The sequence below is a fragment of the Primulina eburnea genome, chromosome 11, assembly GCF_022965805.1.
Source record: "Primulina eburnea isolate SZY01 chromosome 11, ASM2296580v1, whole genome shotgun sequence".
Lineage (NCBI taxonomy): Eukaryota > Viridiplantae > Streptophyta > Magnoliopsida > Lamiales > Gesneriaceae > Primulina > Primulina eburnea.
This window is the reverse complement of record NC_133111.1, coordinates 10,942,314-10,958,835: the sequence shown is the minus strand read 5'-3', so window position 1 is coordinate 10,958,835 and position 16,522 is coordinate 10,942,314. Positions and strand designations below refer to the sequence as shown.

The 16,522-nt window shown below is 34.8% G+C and overlaps 1 long non-coding RNA gene across 1 annotated transcript; it reads left to right on the top strand.

The window, feature by feature from the left end:
• Window positions 1–10,683: 10,683 nt before the first annotated feature.
• On the top strand, window positions 10,684–14,591 carry LOC140805290 (uncharacterized). Its single transcript, XR_012112304.1, has 2 exons — window positions 10,684–11,008; window positions 14,297–14,591. It is a non-coding gene; the product is annotated as an uncharacterized lncRNA (long non-coding RNA).
• The last annotated feature ends 1,931 nt before the right edge of the window (window positions 14,592–16,522 follow it).

Below are 16,522 nucleotides of genomic sequence, written 5' to 3'. Positions count from 1 at the left end.
TTTCTTATTTTTTTAAAATAAGGAGTTTTGATCTGATTTTATACCCCGGGACGTAATTTTTATCGGTGTTGGTTTTTCAACAAAAATACAAACGTTTTGGCAACCCGGCTAATAAATTCACAAATTTTTCTACTCAAAATAATTTTTAATATTTTAATTAAGCACTAATGGGCCTAATTACCTTCTTAATGGGCCTATGTATTATTAGTGGCTTAACTAAGTATTTATATACAAACTTGACGCCACACCCTCCTCACATCACACGCCCCACTTTCCTCTACACTTTCAAACTCTTCTCCCCACTCTTATCACACGGCACACACAAGGAGGATTAAGGAGAAAACTTCGAGAATAGCAAAAGAAAATCAAGCCAAGGTCGTTCGTCGCCGTTCTTCACAATCGTCAACATTTATTCGTGCGTAAATTACGCAAAGGCACGCCATATTCTCTCCTTCAAACATCTATCACACCATATTAATTATTTAAGCATATTTTGAAGGAAAACATGGCACAAAGTTGTTATTTTTGTAATTATATGCATACATGTTCTAAACTTGTGTTTTTTGATTCCAACTTCATGTTATTATGTGGTTAAGAGGGCTGCCATTTTAGGAGTATAATTAAGGGTGTTTACACGAAGCTTTAGGTTCATAAAACTCAACCAAAATACTGCATACGATCAGGAATACAAGCTGGAATGAATTTGCTGTCAAGGTGAACTAAGGGCTCGGTGGAGGGGGGGATTCGATGCATGGCTTTGTTTTTCTGGACCAGGGCTAGGCTAGGGTCTGTTATAGGTCAAGGGAAGAGTCCTAGCCACGCTAGAACTCGATTACCAGGGCTGGGAAGGAGTCCTAACTCCAACTCGTGAGCTTCAAGGAGAAGTAGCACAGGGTTCAGCAGATGGGCAGAGAGTGATGGCTCGGCTTGGGGGCTGTGGGCTGAGCTAGGATGAGTCATTAGGGTCCTAAGAAGGTGCCTAAGGAGCTGGTTCATGGGCTAGTTCGTTGGGTAAGCGGTTAAGGAAGAAAACAAGAGTCCTTGTCAAAGTGGGTTTCTCGGCTAGTTCTTGTAGCTTGTATTGTGACTTCGGTTTTGGGAGCTGGGGTCGAGTATTATGGGTTCTAAGGGTGTAGGAGGGTCCCTAGAGGGGTTTGTCATGAGTTGGTGTAGGGTGGCTCGACGGGGCTCGAGCCAAACACAGAAAACGTGAGGGAGAAGCTCTTGGCAGCAAGTTATGCGTGAGGTTGATGTTAAGGTTCAGTGGATCGCTGCTTGGGTCCAAGGCTTGGGCTGGTTTGGTAGGGTTTGGGCATGGTCCAAGGTTGGTTAGGGTCAGGTTGGGTCAATGGGTAACCAGCTGGAAGAGTCCTTAGTTGGGTTAGGAGTCCTAGAAGTACACGGAGTCACACACACACACACATGCAGAACTTGGGTCAAGTTTCAGGAGGGTTTGAGCGAGCCAGGGCTAGGTTCAGGGGCTTGGACTTGGTCAAGTGGGTGCTTAGATGTGTTGGCTAGGATTTGGCTTGAGGTGGCTTGAGTAAATTGGGAGATGGCTCGGTGCATTCGATTAGGTGTCAAAAACAAATATTTAAGAACTAAAATTAGAATCATGGATCCACGGGCGTGGTTCATGACTCACAAGGGTAGAATAAATAATAAAAATGTTATGTTTAAAATTTGGGATCAAAATATGGAGTATTGGATTTAACCGGGATCTAATCGCCGCACGAAAAATTAATTAATGAATTAACTGAAAAGCCTAGTTTAAAGCTTAATAAAATATAGAAAATTAACCTTCAAAAAAAAATTATAGAAAATTATATTTAAGATCAAATAATTATTATAAGTCTAATTTTTTAATTTGAGAATTTTATATTAAGGTTTGGTTTAATTGGGGATTAAAACGCAGTAATATGTTATATTTAAAGAATAAATTAAAAGTCATCGAATTAAGCTAAATAAAAATATGAGAAAATTCATGTAGGCTTAAATAATTATTTGGGACATATTAGAGTCAATGAAAGTAAGAAAAAGTCAAAAACATTAAATTTTACGTCTAGTTGTAAAACGGATAATTTTACACCTGAAAATTAGTAAACGTCATGGCAGTGTCCCTGAATGATGTTCTATGTGCTAATAAGATTATTTTCAATGATTATTTTAAATGTTTATGGAATTTTATATGTTTATGGATTTTTATGTCAAAATGTTTATGATTTAATGTGTCAAAATGTTATTTTAAATGTTTTGATGTTAAAATGTTATTTTAAAATGTTTATGGATTTTTGATATGTTAAAATTTTTATTTTAAAAGATTATGGATTTTATGATCTAATATGTTATGATTTATTATTTTAAATGTTCATGAGTTTTATGATTAAACGAAAATGTTAAAAGATATGTTGCATGATTGGTCTAAAAAAAACGTTATATGCATGTTTAAATTTTATAAAGTGATGAGAATATGAAACGTTGAAGGAAGTGAAGTAATCGTGAATAATACGATGATATATTGGAAATATCGTGAGGGTTATGATCCCAGTGGGAGCCCCACGATCGTGTTTCCTTGGATACGAATATGTATACGATGATATATTACTACGCAAGGCTAATGCTCAGTTGATCGGTGAGAGTGTTGCCGATGTCCCCGCCGCCCAGTACTGTGGTTACATGTAGATGGATCCATCACCCAACACGTAGATGTAGATGAACACGAAAGTCACAATTAACGATCTGAATTCAAGAAAAGAAAAAAAGAATACGTATATGTTGACGATAATATGTATATGAATACATTGAAGATGATATTAAAATATTTATGAAAATGGTATCTTTACGTAAAAGTATTTTTCACTGTTGCTTGTGGTTTTATACGTATTATTTGATATCAAGAATATGATGAGTTGAGTCCTTAGACTCACTAGGTGATATTGATGCAGGTGAATATGATAATAATGTTGAGGGAGGTTTGGATGCTTGATTTGACTGAACTGAAGATCTACATAACCCGAGGACCGGCGCTTCTATTTTCCACACTTATGATTTAAGTTTATGATTATGTTAAAGATTTTAAGACTTTTATTTATGCTTTTTGAGATATTTTTGAGAGGTTTAGTATGAGCTACACTTTTCAAATTTATTGCTTTTTATGATTGGTAAAATGTTAGACGATTTGACGACTGGACTATTTCTTTGATTTTCAAATACTAGATGGATTTATTATTTTAAAATGGTACAAAATATTTTATGAAAATATTGGAGTAATTCAGTCGATGCTAGTAAGGGTTTTTTTAAAAAATAAAATTATTCTAATACTTTTAAAGCAAATCGAATATAAGACGTTTCACAAGGAGTTTTAAAAGATCAAAAATATTATTATTGGGAAACTAAGTTTATAAAATTTTATGTTTTAATTAAAAGAGTTATTGGGATCAATTTAATTATTTAAAGTAGGCTCAATTGCCATTAAGCTTGTAAGCCCAAAACCCAAGCCCATTAGCATGTGGATTAAAAATAGGACTCCTAGGCTTTCAAAACCTCACATATCACTTGCATCAGCCAAAAATTCACTCACACACACACGCACACAAGATTTCGAAAATAAAGAGGAAAGAAAAAGCTTGTGTTCTTCGTCGTCCGGTCGTCCAACATCGCACGCTCGCCAACGATTGAGTATTTCGAGCGTTATAAACGCAAAGGAACGTTTTTTGAACCCTTTTAGACATCATACAAATCATATTATGCATGAAAAAATAGGTGTTTGAATATTTTTACGGTGGAACGTTTATTTTCAAAAATACGGTTTTTTTTACGCAAATATGAAACATGTTATGATTCCCAACGAGTACGCTGCCAATATATGATGAATATGGTTAAAACATGCTTAATTTAAAGGTAAAATACGGCTGGAACCATTGCATATCAGGAGTCAAGAGTCCTAGGGGTTTTTTAGAACAATTCTCATGCATGGCATTAAGAAGTGACTCGATAGTTTGCATGTGAGTTGGGGCTCAGCCAATTTTGGTTCAGGGTAGTGGTGGTCTTGGTCTAGGGCTGGGTTGGATCCTAGGGCAGCTATAGTTTGAGCTTTGGGCTGGGAAAGATTCCACGTGAAATGGGACTCTCCCCCATGCTCGTGTATGTGCAGAAGCATGTATGTGCAGAAGCGGCCATGGGGGCTCGCTACTGGGACTGGGTGGCTCAAGGTAGGTCCAGAAGGGTCAAGGTAGGTTGGTCAAGGACGAGCCATGGGTTGGTGCAGGGTGGCTCAACGCGCCTCATGGGAAAACGTGAGGTAACCATGTGTAGCTACGTGCAGGCTGCTGATCTCTTCAGGTGGATTGTTCGTTGGTTCAGAGTCTGGGCTGGGCTTGGTTGGGTCTGGGCATGGACTAGGGTCAGTTAGGATTAGGTGGGCTCTGTGGTGGCTCGGCTGGAAGAGTCCTAGTGCCATTAAGAGTCCTTGGGCGAGAAGGGAACCTTGTGCGCAGGCTGCTGTATTCGTTTCTGGTGTTTCACGCGTGGTTTCAAGGGTCTGGGCTAGGCTTGGTTCGGGTCTGAGCGTGGTCTAGGGTCAGTAAGGGTCATGGGTGGTCAGTGGGTAGATGGCTTGATGAGTCCTAAGGCAACTAGGAAACCCAATACAACTAGGACACCAACACACGCACACAAGCATGCATTCGGGTCCAAGGTGCAGGAGCCCTAACGTGGTTCTAAAAGCTGGTTAATGGGCTGGCTTTGGTAAGAAGGTTGCCTAGGTGGGTTGGCTCGAGTTTTGCTTGAGGTGGCTTGACAGTGGCTCGAGTAAATATTGAGATGGCTCGGTGTGTTCATATATTGGTCAATTTTGATATTTAATAAGAAAAATTGGAACCATGGGTCCACAGATGTGGTTCATGTCTCACAAGGGTAGATTAGGTATTGAAAAGGTTATTTTTAAAGTTTGGGAAGAAAATATGGAGTTTTGAATTTATTCAAGATTTAATCGCCTCACGATTAGTTAATTAAATAATTAATTAGAAGCCTTGATTTAAGCGGAATAAAGTTATGAAAAAAATTATACTTAAGCTTAAATAATCATTTGGGATGTGACCATGTCACTAAAAGTGAGAAAAATATAAAATTAAGAATTTTTACGTCTAGGAGCAAAACAATAATTTTACGTTTATGAAAATACGTAAAGCTTGGCAGCGTTCAGAAGGATCATAACGCATGTTAAATGAATTTTTACGATTTAAATTGATGATTTTTATGAAAATATGATATTTTATGATTTATTGTAAAGCTGTGCAATTTGTACTGTTTAAAATGCTATTTTTGGAAAGCTGTGATATTTTATTTTTTAAAGAAAAAGAAAAATATTTTGAGGGATGTGAATTGACTGTGACATATGATATATGATATGTGGAGGATCCGTTTTTTGAGGGAACGGTGAACTTACATTTTTGTGGAGATGTCATGAGGGGAGAAGGCCCAGAAGGAGGCCTATTTACGGGAGAATGCATCAGATGGAACTCATTTATGGGAAAAGACTCCAGAGAAAGCCCGTCTATAGGAGAAGTCCTTCAAGGGAACCCTGACGATCATATTTCCATGGTGGTGCCTAGTGCCCACCCCCTTGGGCCATGTGGAGCTGAAGACTGATCAGTCGACCAGAGGATAAAAGCTAGTCACTTTCAAGCATCAAACCTCACCCAAAATAATATATGATTGAAAGCTTTACGATTAAAATGATTTTATGATATATGATTTATTTATGATTAAAAGATATTTTTGAAATGATTTATTTATGCTTAAAGCTATTTTAAAATGGTTTAATTATGTTCAAAAGTTATTTTAAATAAAAGTATGATTTTTAATGCATGTGATTGTATATGTATTATTTGTTATCCATGTTTAGAACATGCTGAATCATTAGACTCACTATGTTTGTATGATGCAGGATTTGATGATTTTGAAATTGGATCGGTTAAGGTGCCCGGATGCGCAACGAAAGTTTCAAAAATCAAATTTTACAAGAAAAAATCGAGCACCTCACTATGATGTATAGCAAATAACATAAAACACAAAATATGACATTCATAGTGTGTTTAGAAACATACATATCAATCACAAAGGACTGATAATGACTTCAACTATGTTGTTAAACAACTTAGCTCTTCAAAGGCAAGACAACTACAAGCTTCCAATGAGTACTTCTTGCTCAAAAATCAAGCCCACCACCCTACAAAGAAGATCCCATCTAATTTTGCACTAGAAAAGTTAGAGGGTTTTTCTTTGAGAAGAGTATGTCATCTTCAACAATTGAATAAGAAAAATGAAGGAGAATAGGAGATGAAAAATTTCGGCCCTTGCATGTCTTGGAGGAGGGAATGATAAGTTGTCTTGGTTGTGTAAAAAGTTAAAGTTGTATGAACATGACATGCCTTGGATATTGAAAAAGTCACCTCCAACCCTTCACCTCCTATGCATACAATTCTATTTAGGCTTGTAACAATTACAAAGGCCATGTATTTTTATTTAAATGTCTCAAACATATTTGAGACCAATTAAATATTTACTTGAATTTACTCAAGCCCACTAGTTAAATAATTATTCCAATTGGGCTCTACAAGAGCCAATGTTATTTAATTAATTCAACATTTGAATTAATTTAATTATTTGAACTCTACTAGGTCCACTAGTATTTAATTAATTCAAAACTTGAATTAATTTAATTTAGTCCATAATAAATTTTATGAAAATCACAATTTTCAAATACATTATTTATTTGAGCCATCTTTTAATTTAGGCACACTTCCATAAATTAAAAGTTACACTCCCCATAATTCTCTTATAGAAGTCACGCTTCTATTTTTCTTTGCGCTTATAAACTCCTTTATAAGTCGTTCAACATATTGAACTATTTTATTTCTCAACGGGATATAGAAAGTTAGCACTTGTGTGGCCCTCAATAGTTAATTGATATAACTAGCTGTGGGTTTACATCTTAATGTGATTCGGGACTAAACATGTCCTTATTTGAGAATATCCCAATTGCTCCATTCTTAATTATCAACTCCTTGATAATAAGAACGTCAGAACTCAAGTCTGATAATACTCAACCAATCATGTTAAATGCCTAGCAGCATCGCTTACATGATTCCCTAGGTATCAAATGATAGTGCCTGCAAGAACCATTCAATTATGGTTAGCGTACAGTACGGTCCCTCCATCTCATATATCCCGACCGATTCGAAAAATATTGGTATATCAAGAGCTGTCAAAGAATCGATACTATGTGTCATGTCGTAGTTGCATCGATTGTGTAATCTGTGAAACCCCTTTAATAATTACCACCAAAACTCTGATCAGAGATTTCAAATTACATACACATAGGATATCCATACACGAAGGTAAGCGGTGAATCCCTGGCTATAGTGCAACGACTCCTATATGTTTCGACAAAACACCCAACCTTGCTACCTGATGACACCCATATGAGTCGGTAAACAAGTCAAAGTGCAATGTTAGCATATAGAGTCTCAATATTGTCCCGGGTCATAAAGACTAAAATTGTACAACCATAAACTAGGATGTTTCTACTCGATAAATGAGAACCACTTGAAAAGTCCTTTATGGAGGGTTGTTTAGTGCACTCTACAAGAAGCACCAATCTGCATGCTCGGACATCACAATGTCCCCTACCAATGAAGCATTGTACTCACATCGCAGATACTAGTCTCAAACTCGAGCTGCATACATCTTTCTTAGCGGCGGCTGAATCGACGAGGAACTATTTAGAATATACAGTATTCCAAATATGAGTTTCATGATACTCATCATATGAGCATCTCATATTCTTTCCACTATTTGTATATTCAAGAACTTTATCTATGCAACTAGCATTGGTATACAGATAAAGATGTACCAAAACAATAATTTCAAATATTATTAAAATAAAGATCGTTTATACATAGAGTTTCAACATGAATCCATCGGTCAACACTTGGCTCGACGGGCACCTACTCTAACAGATTTATGAGAGGCACTCACACTTGAGTGGATCGAGTGTAGCAGTACACACCTGATGGTCTTTATGTTTCCGCTCTAGCTATATATATATTAAAGATTTAAATATTTATGTTAATTATTTTATTAGAGATATTTTTATGCTTTATTTTACTGTTAGTTGATCTTTGTGAGGTCGATTTCGAGTTTATGATTTATGATTTTAAAAAAAATTAGTGGACGTTTCACGTAATTTTACACTTAGGTTAATACGTAAAAGCTTGGCAGCGTCACGAAGGATCATAACACATGTTAAACGATATTTTATGATTTAAAATGATGATTTTGACGATCATATTATATTTTATGATTTATTGTAAAGCTGTGCAATTTGTACTGTTTTAAAATGCTATTTTTGGAAAGTTATGAAATTTTTATGATTTTTAAAGAACATGAAAAATATTTTGAAGGATGTGAATTGACTGTGAAAAATGATATATGATGTGTGGGGGATCAGTTTTTTGAGGGAACGGTGAACTTAAATTTTTGTGGGGATGTCGTGAAGGGAAAAGACTCCAAAGGGGTCCATTTACGGGAGAAGGGACTAGAAGGAGCCCATTTATAGGAAAAGGCCCAGAGGGAGCCCGTATATGGGAGAAGGCCTTCGAGGGAGCCTCGACAATCATATTTCCATGGTGGTGCCTAGTGCCCACCCCCTTGGGTCATGTGGAGCTGAAGACTAATCAGTCGACCAGAGGATAAAAGCTAGTCACTTTCAAGGATCAAACTTCACCCAAAATGATATACGATTGAAAGCTTTACGACTAAAATTATTTTATGATATATGATTTATTTATGATTAAAGCTATTTTTTAAAATGATTTATTTATTCTTAAAATGATTTTAAATGGTTTATTTATGTTTAAAAGCTATTTTAAATAAAAATATGATTTTAATGTATGTGATTGTATATGCATTACTTGCTACTCATGTTTAGAACTTGCTGAGTAGGGGTGGGCATAAAAACCGAAAAACCGAAAAAACCGACCGAACCGAATAATTCGGTTTAAATGGTTCGGTTTTATCGGTTTTTCGGTCGGTTATGGTTTTAAAATATATAAAGTTCGGTTTTTCGGTTCGGTTTTCGGTTTTAAGCCCCAAAAAAACCGAAAAACCGAACCGGCCATATTTTTGTTAAATATAATATTTTATGAATAATGGATCATATTATTGTTAAATATAAGTCTTTTTATATATAATGGACCAATTAAGATTTAGGAACTTAGTATCATTAACCCTCAATTTTTCAATCCGATCGTTTTCTCTTATTTCTCACCACTCATCAGTCGACTTTCTCTTTTTTTCTGTATATATTTCTTTAATATTTCGTAAGATTATTTGTGTTCCATTCGAGCTGGTTGACACCTTGTTAACTGAATATTCCGTTGGATTCAAGCATTTTCCGTGTTTACTTGGTTAATTGGTTATATATAGTTATTATATTCGTATGACATGTTTATACACAACACATGTTATATATATATATATATATATATATATATATATATATATATATATATATATACATGTAAAAATGATCAAGTCTCACAAATTAAATATTTGAAAAATACTATGATTTAGATTTTAAAGACATGAAGTGACATATAATTTTATCTCTCAACAAATTTTAGCCAACCGTATATAACCGGCCGTAAAAACCGAACCGTATTACAAAAAACCGAACCGAACCGTAATAAAATGGTTTGGTTTTGGACTAGAGATATTCAAAACCGAAAACCGAAAAACCGAACCGTTGTAGACTAAAATCGAGCCAAACCAACCGTTGCCCACCCCTATTGCTGAGTCATTAGACTCATTAGGTTTGTATGATGTATGATTTGATGTTGTTATGGGAGGCGCTGATGATTGAGTGGATCGAGTGCAGCAGTACATACCTGAGGTCATTCATTTCCGCACTAGCTAGATAGATTAATGATTTAAAGATTTATGTTAATTTTTTTATTTGAGATATTTTTATACTTTATTTTTATTGTTAGTTGATCTTCTTAAGGTCAATTTAGGAATTTTTGGTTAGTTGATGATTTAGGATTTTATTTGATTTACATGAGATTTAAATTGTTTTGATTATATTAAGTCATTTTATTTAGTTAGTATTTTCGAGTTTATGATTTATGATTAAAAAAAAAAAAGTAGTGGACGTTTCAAAAGGATACTGATTGTAGTCAAATTTCGTTGTATCATTTAACAAATGTATCATCTCATCATCATCTAGGTTAAATATGAGACTACTAGTTGAGAGAGCACTATTGATTACACATTTTCGTGTCGCTGCATTCAAACTGTTAAATAAAATTTGGTTAAGAAAATATTTAGAACAATTATGATACCTAGAGATGTTTGCTTAACTATTGAATTTGCCTCATACTGAATAGAATGACTCTCCGTGTTGTTGGGAAAATCTCATGATACTTTATTATGGGACATCTCAGAGTACTGTACAATCAAAATTCTTGTAAAAGTATAATATAAAATGATAGATCACGGGTGAATGAAATACAATCAATAGATAAAATTAACTAAAAGAAAATTGTGTCAATTTCAATCCTGACAATATCATCCAAAATTTTATCGAACTTTTCTAGCCATATGAAATTCTCATAAAATTAATCATTTAAATAGAATGTATTACAAGTTTACAAATCAAGCTATAATATTGCGTACAAATTATCTTAAAACGATTCAAAAATTTGTTTAAATCATTTTTAGGTCACATTTTATCCGTATCTGATGACGCCCAAGTAATTTTCTTTATTAGATTGACTCGTCTAGAAGCCGCAGCAGGCGAGGAATCGCTTAAATGGCGGCGGCGAGCAAAATAGGGGACTGGACATTCAAGGCCTTCACGGCGGGGCTCGGCGTCGCCACCATTTATCTAGCTGCTACTTTCTCTGTCAACGTCTACCGTGGTCTCTCCTGGCATTCCGCCCAATCGGTATTAAACCCCGGGACTTTGCTTACTCCATGTTTTCTATCCACCTTCTTAATTGTTTTGCCGTATATTTCTAATTTTGAAATTGGATGATTTATCGTGTTCGTATGATCATTTATCACTAGATTGAAACTCGGCAACTATGTTTTTGATGTTATCGAGGAATTCATGTTGCTAGCTATGGTGCTTACTCTTTTTTTAAAAAACTAAAATTCAGTTTAGAGGGATATGTATATGAGTTGAATTAATGGGCGGACTAATAAATTGTTGGGGTTGATTATTTAGAAATTTTATGAATGAAAAAGGAAGAGATATGTGGAGATGTCGATCTTTGTGTGAAAAGTAGGCTTCCATGTTTCCTGACTGTTGTACTGTCGAAGAAGGTGATAGGCTGATAGCTCATTAAGAATTGATCCAGAAATTGATTAAGTGGGAGCGAAATATGCTTTCAGGATTCCTGTGTGGACTATGGTGGTGCCATGGTCCATGGGTACTGAGAGGTGGCAGTAATGTTGTGTCGGATCTCATACTTTGTTGAGAACAGAAATGTTGTGCTCGGATCTCATGCTTTGTTGAGAAAATTGAAAGGAAAAGCAAAATTTCCTTACATTCCTTTAAAATAATATAGTTAATCTCATTTATATGATATTATAAGCATGCATAATTAAATATGATAACAACAATTAAACATCGGAAACCAAATAACTTAATCATCTTACCACCCAAACGAAAACAGAACAATAATCTCAGTTTTAAATATTGTACAATCATATCGAATTCATAATCCCTCACAAGAATACGAGAAACCAAAAAAAATCTCCACCGAATCACCACCGAAACCCCAACTGCTCTAATCGTACGAACCGTCCAACCTAACACCTGTCCAGTGGAATAGGGTGACCAAGATGAAAACAAGAACTTGAGTTACAATCGTCCAATACGAGAATGTATGAGTATACAAACAGATATGATGCATGTGAAATGCAATATGCTCGGATATCAATGATCAAGTTAAATATCTCATGCTCAGTCTAGTGGCACATGAGTGTATAGTCTCTGATCTACCATAGATATGTTTTGGCTTTTACAACCATCATCAATATGTGGACCTACAATGTCGATGATCATCAGAGACCGCGGGTCTAGTCGGAACTGTAGCTCTCTATACTCAACTGTCCGCAATACAGAATATGGCTGAGCGGCCCAAACAAATGAGATATATCTCAAAAGATGTCAGACCAAACATGATATGTCATGCATAATATGTCAAAAGAATTAAATAATATGTCAAAAGAATTAAACATGTATCATGCAACATATAAGTGTGTATACTACGCTTGGATATTTCAGTCAGTTCATCACGTACCTCACTAAAACACTCTGACATAAATTTTATTCGTCTGAACCTAGACAATACCAACATACTGAAATCACCATCACACTAGATCCAGAATCTCTAAACATGCTTCAAAGTTCTTCTTAATGATCCTTAAATAATTATTTAAGGCTTCAGGATTATACCTGCGTCTGTCGTCATCCCACAAATGACGCCTCGATTTGCGTAGCCCAGTTCACTGGCCCCTCCTCGAGTTGACACTTGATCCGAAGCTTCCTGACACTAAACTGCCTAGAAACTGGCAAAAAACCTAAGGTATATATGGATGGAACTTGAGAGAAGAGCTGAGGGAAAGCAGCGTTTATAGGAAACAATGAAATCATCTTCTATTTATAGGCTGTAACCAGACTAGTTCAGAAGATCCGAATCTTATTTGTCACGTGTCATAATCTCATTCATCTAGTTGGATTTGTCGTGATAATGCAAATATGAAGTAGATCGAGTGGTCTATTTTAAATTTAATGGATCCCAACATGTTGATCTAATCCATTCTTAATAATACTTAATTAACAACTCTTTAATCATGTCTGATTATTACTTCATTCAAATAAAGATTCAGGTCATTACAATTACTATGTGATGTGCTAAACCTTTGTCTCATTGATTTTGTAAACATGATAACTAAACTCAATATATTCGAAAAATGTGTTAGACTCACACAAGAAATAGTATTTATGTATTATATGGCACACACGTTAGTTTAAATAATATTACTATATGATACGTGATTTAATGAGCCATTCACCTTAATTAATAGGCTTCCTGAGATAGTTGTGAAAATTCTTTATCTAAGTGTAGCTCAAAGTGGCTTGATATTTCAGCATCTAAATTTATATAATTGTCTTAATAGCAGAATCATAAATTTTTTAATGCTTGCATACTGAAAGTTTCTGTAATTTGAAGCTTGTACTGATGGGATCATGAGCATGAACAATTTCCTGTTTTTTTCATTTGTCTGTTGAGCATTACCTTGATGAAGTGTGCTGCTGTATTTGTTCTTACACCCCAAATGACCATAGTGTTTTTGTTCACCATATTCATTACTATGACTAAAGCTCTCAAGTTCCTTAAAGGGATCATGTGGACTGAATTGATGGAAACTGAGGGATAAAGTCCATATAACACAATAAGCGGTTCTTAGGTAAATGCATGTGTAAAAGTGATGGTCCAAATCTCCAAGTTGTCATTGTTAGTGGCCTACACTGGAAAGAAATCAGTGCTTCAAAAATATATTAAACATCAATTTGATATAAAGGTGTGATTTGCATTGGTTTGTTAATGCTCTAATTTGTTAGCGATGAATGTGTGTCGATGATTGTAGTCATGAAGGAGTCGTCCCTGGTATATGCAGTATGGACTGATGATTATGTGCTAGGAAATAGGATATGGATTGATTGGTTTTATGCCAACTGAAAATTGAGGGGATAGCAAATTGAAAGCAAAAGATCTAAATTGGCTGGAATAAGATTGCAAGCAGTAATTTAAAAAAAATATATATTTATGCTTGATTGATTGTGGGAGGACAAACTAAATAAACGAAAATGCATTTTTTTCCGAACTGTCATCTGTGCCCAATAATTTGATATACATTTTTTGAATCGGTTAACTGTCATAATGACATTATGTATCAATATAATTCAGGCAGGGATGATGCTTTAATTCCTCATTTTAATGTGTGTAAATTGATTGAGTAATGCATAATCATAGTTTTTGTGCGTGGAATTAAGTATATACATGATCTTATTAATGAAACCTGAAGGGTCGACAAACCAAACTATTTGTATCAATCTTGTTGTGAATAAGTTCTTCTGTGGGTAGAATCAATATTAGTGACCAACTATCATTTCTTCCTCCTGATAATTTAACTTGGGTTGTGTTACTGAATTTTTCTGCAGAAGGCTGACAAGGAGGAGTCGACAGATCAAAAGGCCTGAGCTTTGAATTGTTCTTTTTTCAGAGGATGAAATTTTGTAATAATGCTCTTGCAACTCTATGAACCAAAAATACCACGGCTAGATTGTCCAGTTTTAGATAGGTTATAAATAAGTTGGAGCAGATAGAGTGTAACATTTAAGTTCGATTATTGATGTTGAAATTACTTGATGTTAGACTACTTGAATTTGGTTCTTGAACGAACGGTTTTCACATTCACACGAAAATTCAATGAAATTTTAGGTGACCCTTCGATTATATAGGTTGTTCGTTGCTGTTTGAGTAATTACAGGTACCCAAGTTAAATTATACGGCTTTCTGTCAATTTCAATCTACTATTCTTTGTCTTTAAACGTACTGTAGAAAATTAGCTTTGAATGTTGTTTGGTATACCATTTAATTCTTTCACCACCCTTTGTAAATCAAATCAAAGTTTTGGTGGTCCATTAGCTATCTTCTTAGATAAAAACATGCATCAAGGGTTAGATGTCATTTTCATCATAAATGCACGCGAATCTCTCATATCGATCTTGAGAAGTTGAAGGATTCTATTTGCGTTTGAGAAAGGTAGGGGATGAGTCATCCATCATTTTTTTACAAAAAACCTGAAGAATGGAAATAAAATTTCAATACATTAGGAAAAGAAAGAGGAGAAAAATAGAGAATGAGTGAAAACTCTAATCGCATTATTGTGAACTCAATAATAAAAAATACAAAGAATGATGTTTATATAGTCGAGGTAAACTACAAAAAGAATAAAATGACTAAATACCGTTGAGAGCTAATAATAATATATTCTAATATTTTCCCTCAAACTCGTGATGCTACATCTAAAAACATTGAGAGTTTGTCAGACAAAAAATAGAAAAATGAAGCGGAATGTGCCTTGGTAAACATATCAGCTATTTGCAGAGAAGAATGAACGAAAGGTAACGCGATGGTGCCAAGCTGGAGGTGATAACATGTAATGCCTGGAGTAAATATCACAATTGTTGATTTAGTAAAATGATATTACTAAATAATTAATGATTTTCAAAGAATGAAATATGACATGTTGGTCATATGAAGTTAAAATGATTTGAAATTTGGATATAACGTAGAAAACTCAAAGATAGAAGTTTCATGTTTTGAGTTTTGGAAAATTTGATCGTTTGACTGGTCCAAAGAGATATATCGGTGTTAAAAATGTTAAATATAATATATTATTCTAATAATTTAATAAAATAATAAATAATATAATATTTTAAAAAAGAATTTAAAAAGTTGAGGCGGTGGAATTCAATTTCACCGAACCAGCTAACATTTCGACAGAGGTGAGAGAGAAGTAGCATTTCCATTTTTTTCGATTGTATGACCTGTCGGTTTATCCAATCGATGAACCGCTTTCAGTTCTGAGATCTTTGACACGAGGTTTTTTGATTTGAGGTAAAAATTTTGTAGTTTTGGTGATGTTTGAAATTCGTCGATTTCTTGAATAAATCTGATAAATTGTTAAATCATACCGAAATTGAAGATTGTTGAGTAGTGTATGATTTTAACGAAAGAGAAGATTATAATGGTGTTATTTTGAATTATTCCTAATTTATTATATTTATGGATTTTACTCGTTGAATTGTGAAAGTTCTGTTCCCACAGTGTGAGTGTGATGAGGGTGATTGTTGTGTGTATCAGAAAGTAGGTGTTGTACGTAGATGTTATAACACTCACGACAACAAGCAGCGGAAGTTTCAGTTTAAGAAGTTAACACACAACTTGAATTATAATAATAATAAGAGAGACGAAATATAAATTATGCACAAGTATCAAATACTTGTGCGGTGCCTCAGGGCAAAATAATTCACTAGAAAAACTTGTAAGTTTACAAAAACCAATACTAGTGAAAGAATCAAACAACTCCCTTATAAAGGCGAGTAACAAATTGCATCCTAAACATCTAACAAACCGTATAACCAAAATACATAAGATGCATCAAGTGAGAAGTAAATGGTCTTCAAACATTCAACACACTAATCAACACAGTGATTGGGTGTTGTCTTCATATGGTGTCAACACTTCCCAGCAACACGTTAACAATAGCACGAGATGGCTTCGATCTCGAAAAACTCTTCGAACTCCTCCGTCTCTCACACTATCCTTTTTCACCCCCGTCTCCTATTAAAGCACACACGGAGTTTTATTAGAAAAAAACT